Below are 9,938 nucleotides of genomic sequence, written 5' to 3' on the forward strand. Positions count from 1 at the left end.
ATGCCAAACTGTTACCAAAGTTGCAAATGTGAAGTAAAAGTTTTTGAAGAAAATTAAAAGTGCTACTCCAGTGAAACACATGAATAATAAAGTGAAACTGCCATATTGCTAATATGGAAAACAACTTAGTGATCTGAATAGATCAAACCAATCACAACATTGTTTTAAACCAAAGCCTAATCTAGATCGAGGCCCTAACTCTCCAGTTTTATAAAGCCATAAAGGCTGAGAGAGGTGGGGAATCTGCAGAAGAAAAGTTTGCAGGTAGCAGAAGCTGGTTCATGAAGTTTAAGGAAAAAAGCCATCTCCATAACCTAAAAGTTCAAGAGGAAGTTTCAAGTGCTGGCGTAAAGGCTGTAGCAAATTATTCAAAAGATCCAGCCAAAATAATTGATGAAGGAGGCTACATTAAACAACAGATTTTTCAGTGTAGATGAAACGACATTCTATTGGAAGAAGATCCATCTGGGACTCTCACAGCTAGAGAGGGAGGGCAATAGCTGGCTTCAAAGTTTCAAAGGACAGGGCGCCTCTTTTGTTAGGGGCTAATGCAGCTGGTGACTTAAGTCGAAACCAATGCTCCTTTACTATTCCAAAAGTCCTAGGGCCCTAAATAATTACACTAAACCTACTCTGCTTGTGTTCTATAAACAGAAAAATATAGCTTAGATAGCATATCTGTTTACACAATGTTTTATTGAATATTTAAGCCAAGTGTTGAGACATACTGTTCAGAAAAAAAGAATTCCTTTCAAAATAATATTTTGCAGTGGCAGGGTTTGAATGGATTGACTCCAATTTTGAAAGAAGTTCTGTATAATATATAATATTATAATTATAATAATATATTGTGAATCGCTTATTGCCAATGCACCTGGTCACCCAAGAGCTCTGATGGAGGTGTAGGAGGAGATTAATGTTTTTATTTCTTCTAACACAGCATTCGTTCTACAGCCCGTGGATCAAGGAATAATTTTGACTTTCAAGTCTCATTACTTAAGAAATTCATTTCATAAGGCTGCAGCTGCCATACATAATGATTTTTCTGATGGATCTTGGAGAAGTAAATTGGAAACCTTCTGGAAAAGATTCAGTCTTCTAGATTTCATTAGGAACATTTAGGATTCATGAGAGGAGGTCAAAATGTCAACATTAACAGGTGTTTGGAAGAAGTTGACTCCAGCCTTCATGAATAACTTTGACGGGTTCAAGATTTCAGTGGAGAAATTATTGCAAATATGATGGAAATAGCAAGAGAACTAGAATTAGAAGTAGAGCCTGAAAGCGTAACTTAATTGCTGCAATCTCATGATAAAACTTGAACAGATGAGGTATTACTTCTTATGGATGAGCAAAGAAAGTGGTTTCTTGAGATGTTTCTATTCCTGGCTAAGATGCTGTGAACATTGTTGAAATGACAACAAATAATTTATTTACATAAACTTGTTTGTTAAAGCAGTGGCAGGGTTTGAGTTGACTGACTCCAATTTTGAAAGCCCTGTGTGTAAAGTACTGTCAGTCAGCATTGTGTAGTACAGAGATATCTTTCATGAAAGCAAGAGTCAATCAGTGTGGTAAATTTCATTGTTGTCTTATTTTAAGAAATTGCCAGAGCCACCCAACCTTTGGCAACAACCACCCTGATCATTCAGCAGCCATCAACAAGACCCTCCACCAGCCAAAAGATTACAACTTGCTGAAGGCTCCGATGATCTTTAGCACTTTTTTTTTTTTTAGCAATGAGGTATTTTAAATTTCATGTACAGTTTTTAGATAATACTATTGCCCACTTAATAGGCTACATACAATGTAGTGTAAATATAACTTCTGTACTCACCAGGAAATGAAAAAATTGCGTAACTTGCTTTATTATGATATTGGCTTTATTGCAGTGGTCTGGAACTGAACTCACAATATCTCAGAGATATCCCTGTATTGTATGATTCCATTTATACAAGTCTCTAAAAAAGCCAAATGTAACGGGTAATGAGAGAACTGAGTGCCATGGTTGCTCAGACCTGGGAAGAGAAGGGATTTGCTGAGAAAGTGTACAGAGTTTTTTGGTGTAATACAAATGCTTAAATATCTTGAGTATGGTGGTGGTTACCCAGATATGTCAGAATTTATCAAACTCTCTCCTTAATGTATTATATCTTACATTATGCCTTAATATCAATTAAAAATGAAAGGAAACTATTTTGGAAATAAGAATGAAATGTATAATTTTACACATCAGAATGGGGGTAAGGGAAAAATAAGTAAAACTAAGTTATTTCAATAGAGGGCAAGTAAAAATAAACAGTTATTACAATAATACAGCTTGGATTAGATCTGCTCTAGTTCTGTGTCTGCCACTTCCTACCTGGGATAAATTGCTTAATACATCCAACTCAGTTTCTTTATCTACTTTGTGATTAGTGATTACATGAACCTCAAAATGTTGATTTAAAGATTAATTGAACATAAAATGTTTAACATTGGGTATGATATAAAGAAAGCATTCAATAAATCCTAAACAGTTTTACCAGTGTCATAAAACTGAGAATACTAATATGTCTTGACTGAATCTCCTTTTAATTCTCTTGTAGTACCATCTAATATTCTTCTTAGCACTTAACTCCATTGCCACTCTGCATTTCTTTACTTGTTAGTTTGCTTAATTCTACTGTCCCTTACGGAAATGTGCCTACCTTGACCACTGTTACACCCCAGCGCCAGCACCACCCTGGCCTGGGGTGGGTATTTCCAGTCTCTTTGCTGAATGATTGAGTGGATGATCCTGCTGGATGCATACTCTCTTTAGGAAACTTCCATTTTCCTCTCTCATGTGTACTTACTCTTATTCTTACTGTGGAATGAAAGACCTGTCCCTTGAAAAGAAATTTTGGTTTTGAGAGCTTAAGACCTACGGGTTTCTGGGGGATACAGGAGTCTTTTGCAGTCTTGCATTTAGGCTGGGTGCCTGGAAGATGCTTGATATTGGGGGCGGGGAGGGAGGGCGCCTGGCTCAGGCTCAGCAGGGAGGGTTTGGGAAGATGATTGAATCTTGTAGACCTTTCTTCAAATGTCATGCCCCTACCTTCCCTTCACGTTACTTCAACAGCTTGTTCCTGCCTTCCTGCAAGACATCATGTTTTTTATGAAATTTTGTTAAGCCTTTCTTTGAACTATTCATAGTGCTTATTCTAGCTAAGAACTTATACATGTAACATATGGAGGTCCTTATAAGTTTTGATCACTCTACATAAACTCTGTTTCATTAGTGAAAAAACTGTCTGAGGGGGGTTACAAATGTCGCCTCACATCCTACAGCTAAATAGCGGCAGAACCGGGGCAAGACCCCTGATCCCTGACCTTACTGCGCACTTTCAGACTGCCATAAGATGCATGTTTTTTGCTGTGAGTCATCACCCTCTGCCTGTTTTTATATTGGAACAGTCAAGGTTGTATGCCCTGGGGTAGGTTCAAGTTTAATATTTCTACCTCCTAATATCGATATTGTCCACAGCACCCAGCCTGTAGATATTATGTGCCTATGACGCTTTCTAAATATAAACGAATGCACATGAAAGTGATGGACTCGTTTTGCTCATGTTGTCAAATGCAGTTCTGAGAGCCCTTAGGCTTGTTTTTTAAGGTTAGCCCTCGGCAAAAGCATGTGTTCCTCTGACACATGAGGTCTTATTTTAAAAAGGTCTTAACACTTAATGTTTGTCTCTTTTTTCCCAAAAAAAGCAATTGCTGTACACATAGATGTGTGCCCTTATTAATTATTATGTTATATTCTCCTGAATTCCTAACACTCACCTGGCAGCAGCCTTGGCTCTCACAGAAGCCAACACAATTGAAGGGAATTAGTTTTTATTACACTTGGACTGAACAAAACCGGTTTGGAAGGGTAATTGAAGTTTACAGAAAGCAGAACTGTGTATTTTTCTCCTCCTCCCAGAGATTATCCAATAAAACGAATTTGTGTCTTGCACAACAACTAGGAGTTGGCAGGTCGGTGGCCTCTATCACTGCTGTCCTCTCAGCCTGGAATCCAAAGGTCTGATCACCTGAGACAGCAGTGATTAAGACTGTCAGGAAGGTGCCCGTGGGCAGGAGCAACCATGGAATTAAGGAGCTCTGTAATTTGGGAGGCCATCAAAATAAACATTGATTTTATTTAAATGTGTCAAATTAGCCTAACAATCTGTTTTTCTATTTCAGCTGCTCTCAAAATTTTATCTTCTTAACTCCATCCAAGGTATTGCATTCTGCCACTGGAATGAAATATTAGCAATAGAAGCACCATTCTAGTTAGTCTCCATTCAACCCCAAACTTTAATAGAAATAACCTGTCGGCTTTGATTGAGTGTGATATCACTACAGGAGACTTGAATTTAAACTGGGGGATAAAGAAAATTGCATAGTGTGTGAAGCCAGTTTGACTCAAATGGAAATTTTACTTCAGTCCCATCTGGCTGTCAAAAGGCCACTTCTAATACTTTCACAAAGCAATTTACCTTCACAGCAAAAAATAAAAAATAGAAACTGAAAATGAAAAAAAAAAAAAAAAAAAAAAGCTCCAGCTGAACCAAACCCAAAAACCTTGCATCTCCTTTGCAGAGTCTGAAATCCTGTTCTTCATTGTTCTCAAGGGGCCAGATGTGAGCACAATTCACCAACTTCTCTGTGAGGCTCAGCTTCCTTCTGATATTGAGCATATTCTGTTTTCTTGAATTCTAAACCTTTAAAAGAAGAAAAAAGCAACCCTGAATAGAAATTTCTAACCGTTCTGTTAGATATTTAAATTAAAATGCATTCCACATTGGCCTCAAGACTTTCAGAGAAGAGCATGTGGTGTTTGCCCTGGGCAATTAGCAAAACTGGCAAGGAACACGGATCTGCTGGAGCCATCATGCCATATCCTAGATCTGCCAGCAGTTCCAAGGGTCCATTTCACATCCAGGGCTGGAAACCTTGCCACAAGTTCCTTGGTGAAAAATCTGCTAAAATCAATTTTGTAGAACCCAAAGCAGAATGCCATTTTGGTGACAGTCACATCCAATACAAGTGAACGTTGAGGCCATGTGTGAGTGGGGGACTCAGGGTCTAAAAGAGAAGAATGGGGCCATTCTGAATGTATCTCAGAAGGGTTTTTAAAAAAGACGTTGGCTCCATTGTCTGAGCACTCTGATACTCTATTCCAATGTCCATTAAAAACCATGCAGAATGTAACTGTGATGGGAGAGACATACTTCAGAAATAGGCCCTGTCTCTTAAAATAAAATGTTTTCACAGACTAACCAGAGGATCAGAGAAAATAAATCCCTTTGTTTGTAAGAGGAAGAGTGAGGTCATGATTTCCATTTAGACAGTTTCTTTCAAGAAATAAACTAGGTCAGCAAAACCAAGCAAAAGCTGCATCTGTATGTCTTTGGGTGATTGGGTCTCTCTCTCTCTCTTTCACACACACACACACACACACACATCCCTTCTGGCATCCTTACTTCTTTTTACCCTTTAGAAGCAAATATAGACTATGAGCACAAAACACAGAATCATGGAAGGATGAGTATCTCAAGTCTCTGAGTCTGGACATAATCTCAATGTGTATGTATCAAAATAGACTGATAGACTGATTGACTAACTTGAAGGGCAATATTGTTATATGGTCACTTTATAGACGAGAAAACTGATGCTCTAGTGCTTAGGAAGGTTCACGACTTGCCCAAATAAATGAGCTCAGTGACGTAGCTGTGGGTCTGTGGCTCTGCTTCTCTTCTTCCCTTGGATCTCTCCCTCCAAAAATGCCCTGCCATTTTCCCATTGAGTGCCCGCCAGGAGCCAAGAGTTCTGCATAGAGATACAAGAAGTCCACCATTTCTATCTTTAGGCTGTCTTTTCACCATTTCTCCTCTCTCTGTCAAAGCTCACATGCCCAAAGCCCCATTCTTACAGGGCCAAGCTCTCCAATTTCCAATGTCAGACATAATTTCTTCGTTAGCATCTGAACTAAAGTCCTGTTTGCTGGTAATATAATATGTCACAGCTATTTTCTAAATTCATTTTCCTGTAATTACACCATTATGCTGCAGCTATCGATTTCTCAATTTCCCCCTACTTCATTAGGTCTTGGGATAAAGTTCTTGTTTGTGACTTCTTATGCTATTTTTTTCCAGCCAGCACCAACTCCTTCTTAGCCTTCTGTATTCACACCATTTGCTCTATGTCAGTGCTTTCCATGCTCATGTGTGAACTATACGACACAAGAACATTGCACACATGCACTCAGCCTTTTCAAAAGACATGGGCAGTCCAAAATAATTCATAAAATGGAATATTACTCAGCCTTAAAAAATAAGAAAATCCTGTCATTTGCAACAACATGGAGGAACCCAGAGGATGTTAGGCTAGATGAGATAAGCTAGGCATAGGGAGATAATACTGCATGATCTCACTTATATGTGGAATTGTGGAATGTAAGAAAGGCAAACTCACAGTAGTAGAGAACAGAATGGCGGTTACCAACCAAGGAATAGGGCAGAGGAAATGGGTTGTTGTTGTTCAGTGGGCATAATGTTTCCTATATGCAGAATGCATTAGAGATCTTCTGTACAGCATAATTCCTACAAATGTGAATTCTGTACTTAAAAATTTGTCGAGGGTAGATCTCCTGTTAAATGTGCTTATCCCAAAACATTCAGGCAAACAAAAATTTCACATGTGCTCTTTCATCGGATTCTTATAAAACTGAATGTTCTGAAAAATATGACTAATTTTACATGTAAGAATATCAAGAATTTAAGAGGCTGCTGTAAGGCAAATGTACTGTGAAGCATACACCTCAGGGCTGTTCACTTGTGTGAGCTCCTATGACCACTGGGAGCCACTGGGATTTGCAGCAAGTTCCAGATAGAGAGAGGACGCCTGATGCCATCAGGGAGCATTTCCGTGTGAGCACTTATGGTATTTCAGGAAAAAAAGGGGTCAGACTGTCCACAGCTCCAATAATTTGCTGTGATTTCCTTCTTTATTCTTTAAAAATCTCATTTAGGCCAGACACAGTAGCTGACGCCTGTAATCCCAGCACTTTGGGAAGTCGAGGCAGGCAGATCATGAGGTCAAGAGATCGAGACCATCCTGGCCAACATGGTGAAATCCCATCTCTACTAAAAAATACAAAAATTAGCTGGACGTGGTGGCATGCTCCTGTAGTCCCAGCTACTTCAGAGGCTGAGGCAGGAGAATTACTTGAACCCAGGAGGAGGAGATTGTAGTGAGCTGAGATTGTGTCGCTGCCCTCCAGCCTGTGCCTGGCAACAGAACAAGACTCTGTTTCAAAAAAAAAAAAATCACATTTACATTTCATTTTGTATTTGTATTTTCTATTTGAAGATGAAGCACCAAAATAGTATAAACCTTAGCCCTCAAAACCTGATTCCAGCCCTAAGTTATTGAAGCAACCCCAAACAGTGGTAGAGGAGGGCCTGGAACACCGTTCCCCCAGTTCCGTGCCCTCTGCCCTTTCTGTGTCTCTTACACTGATGCTGTCATTTCATTGCCTCTGTAAAGATCCAGACAAGCAGTGCTCTCTTCCCTGAAGTCTTCCCAAGGCTGAAACAATACTTCTCCCTGTTCCTTTGGATCACAGACAGCACTTTTTGAGGTCTTTGATTTTAAAATAACATAGTTTTACAGCAACGGTATAAGAAACCCTTTTTCTACTTAGTCCTCCACTCTTTGTCTCCTTTCTCCAGATAATCTGGAAGAGACGCTGGGTTGAGGAATTTGCTCTCTTTTTATGTTTCTGAAAACAGTTGCCAAGGCAGGGACTTAGTGGAGCAACTAGGCCTTTCAGACTATGGAAAGCCTTTCTTGTACCACCAGGCACCCTGCCAGGGATTGCCATAGGCCTTTAAGTTTAGAATCTTAAGGAGAGCTCATGATCTAAGACAACAGAGAGAACCTAGGAACTCTTCCAGCACGGTAGAGGGCAAATCCATCTGTTTGTGGCTTTGCTTTCAATGCTTGCCTCCAAGTAGAATTTGCTCCTAACTCCCATCATTCATTTATTTGTCCGTTTATTCATTCAACAAATACATTCCAAGCACCGATCTACATTCTAGGGACAGAAGAGAAGATTTCCTCCCTGCCCTCAAGGAGCTAAGCAAAGTGCAGCCAGAATTTCATATTATTGATGATGTTTCTGTAAAACTTTAAGTGTTCTGGATTATCTTATACTGATCCATGAAATGAGGCTTATCACAGATAAATGGGCCAATTATTTTTACTTGGCAAAGTACCCTTGCTTTATGAAATACATTTGTTCCAGAAATTTTCTCTATAGAGTGAGCCTTTCCTTTTCTCTAATAATATGAAATCTGACATGGTTTCTGATGAAAAACGTTCTCTGATTTAAGCTGAAAACTTTTAAGGTTTGCAGTACCAGTGGCAAAGAGGAACGGATGCAGGGGAATTGGTGATACTGTGCACATCTGGTTTGTGTGGTCCAAATCACAGTTCACTTACCTTAGTAACATTTGGGAAACTTTCTCGGTTCAGAATGTGCTTTTTTATGAGAACAATTCATTTTCCAATCTGCTTCACCTTTTATTTATTGTCCTTGATCAGGAATTTCGAACTCTTCTGACTTACTCTTTTCCTGTTTATACGTTGGCTACACACCTAGGATTTCAAAGTCATATTAGCAGCTGCCAAATGTCCTGGCAATATGACTAGAACAATATCTAATGAAAAAGACGAAAAGTTCTTTGTAAATAATAACTTAGAAACTTTGGAAGATTAAATGCCTTTTGAAATGATCACCAGTGAGAGCTCCCGTTTCCATGCTCCTTTTTTGAAGGACAGATTGCACTTAAAATTACATGTATTTCCTTTCTAACTGCCCATTAACTCAGAGATGGTAATCCCTTTGAGGGCAGGCACCATGTCTGTTTCTTTAGTGTTTCCCATAGAACTCAGCTCTGTGCTGCACATAGAATAAATGATTAGACTTGCATTAATTCCTTGTTGGCAACTACAGCCACACCTGACAGGAGTTACCTGTTGCATTTACTGATGTAGCAGTGTTGCTCCCACATCTTAGAGTGCACTGAGGATGGGACTGGGATCCTTCCCACAGCCTACACACTATTAACCACTGAGTGATCAGTGCATGGCCAGTGAATGTAAGACTAATGAACGAGTCAATTGTGTTTTTTGTTTTTTGTTTTTTTTCATAACAATGTGATTCTGAAGTTACAATTGAAACTACTTGTGTCAGTATCCACAAGCTTTGCTTTTATTGGAGAATGCACCATGGGTGGCATCTCACCTTTCTCTCTGTACTACCCGACCAGCTCTGACATATTCCAAATAACAGTCTCAGAAGTCACTTCTTTTGTTTGTTTGTTTGAGACAGAGCCTTGCTTTGTTGCCCAGGCTGCAGTGCAGTGGCACGATCTTGGCTCACTGCAATCTCCGCCTCCCGGGCTCAAGCAATTCTCCCGTCTCATCCTCTCAAGTAGTTGGGTTTACAGGCATGCACCACAATGCCCAGCTAATTTTTTTTTTTTTTTTTAGTAGAAATGGGGTTTCACCATATTGGCCAGGCTGGTTTTGAACTCCTAACCTCAAGTAATCCTCCTGCCTCGGCTTCACAAAGTGCTAGGATTGCAGGCGTCAGCCACCGCACCTGGGCAGAAGTCACTTCTTCTGGAAAGCTTTCCTCACTCTTGAGTGGTAGCCCCTGCCTCTCTGTTACTTACAGAAATCCTAGAGGAGATTACTATAATCTTCCTTTCTTTCATCTATACATTGGGTAATCCTGAACTGTGCCAGGTGCTGTAGCACTTAGTGAATTATTTGGGTTCCCTCAGCCCATGGTTCTTTTCCTACTAGATCTTTGGAAAAAACTAAGTATAGATACAAGGTGCCTCGTTAAAATACTA

This window comes from Sapajus apella, unplaced genomic scaffold, assembly GCF_009761245.1.
Source record: "Sapajus apella isolate SASKATOON/1434 unplaced genomic scaffold, GSC_monkey_1.0 scaffold120, whole genome shotgun sequence".
Taxonomy (NCBI): domain Eukaryota; kingdom Metazoa; phylum Chordata; class Mammalia; order Primates; family Cebidae; genus Sapajus; species Sapajus apella.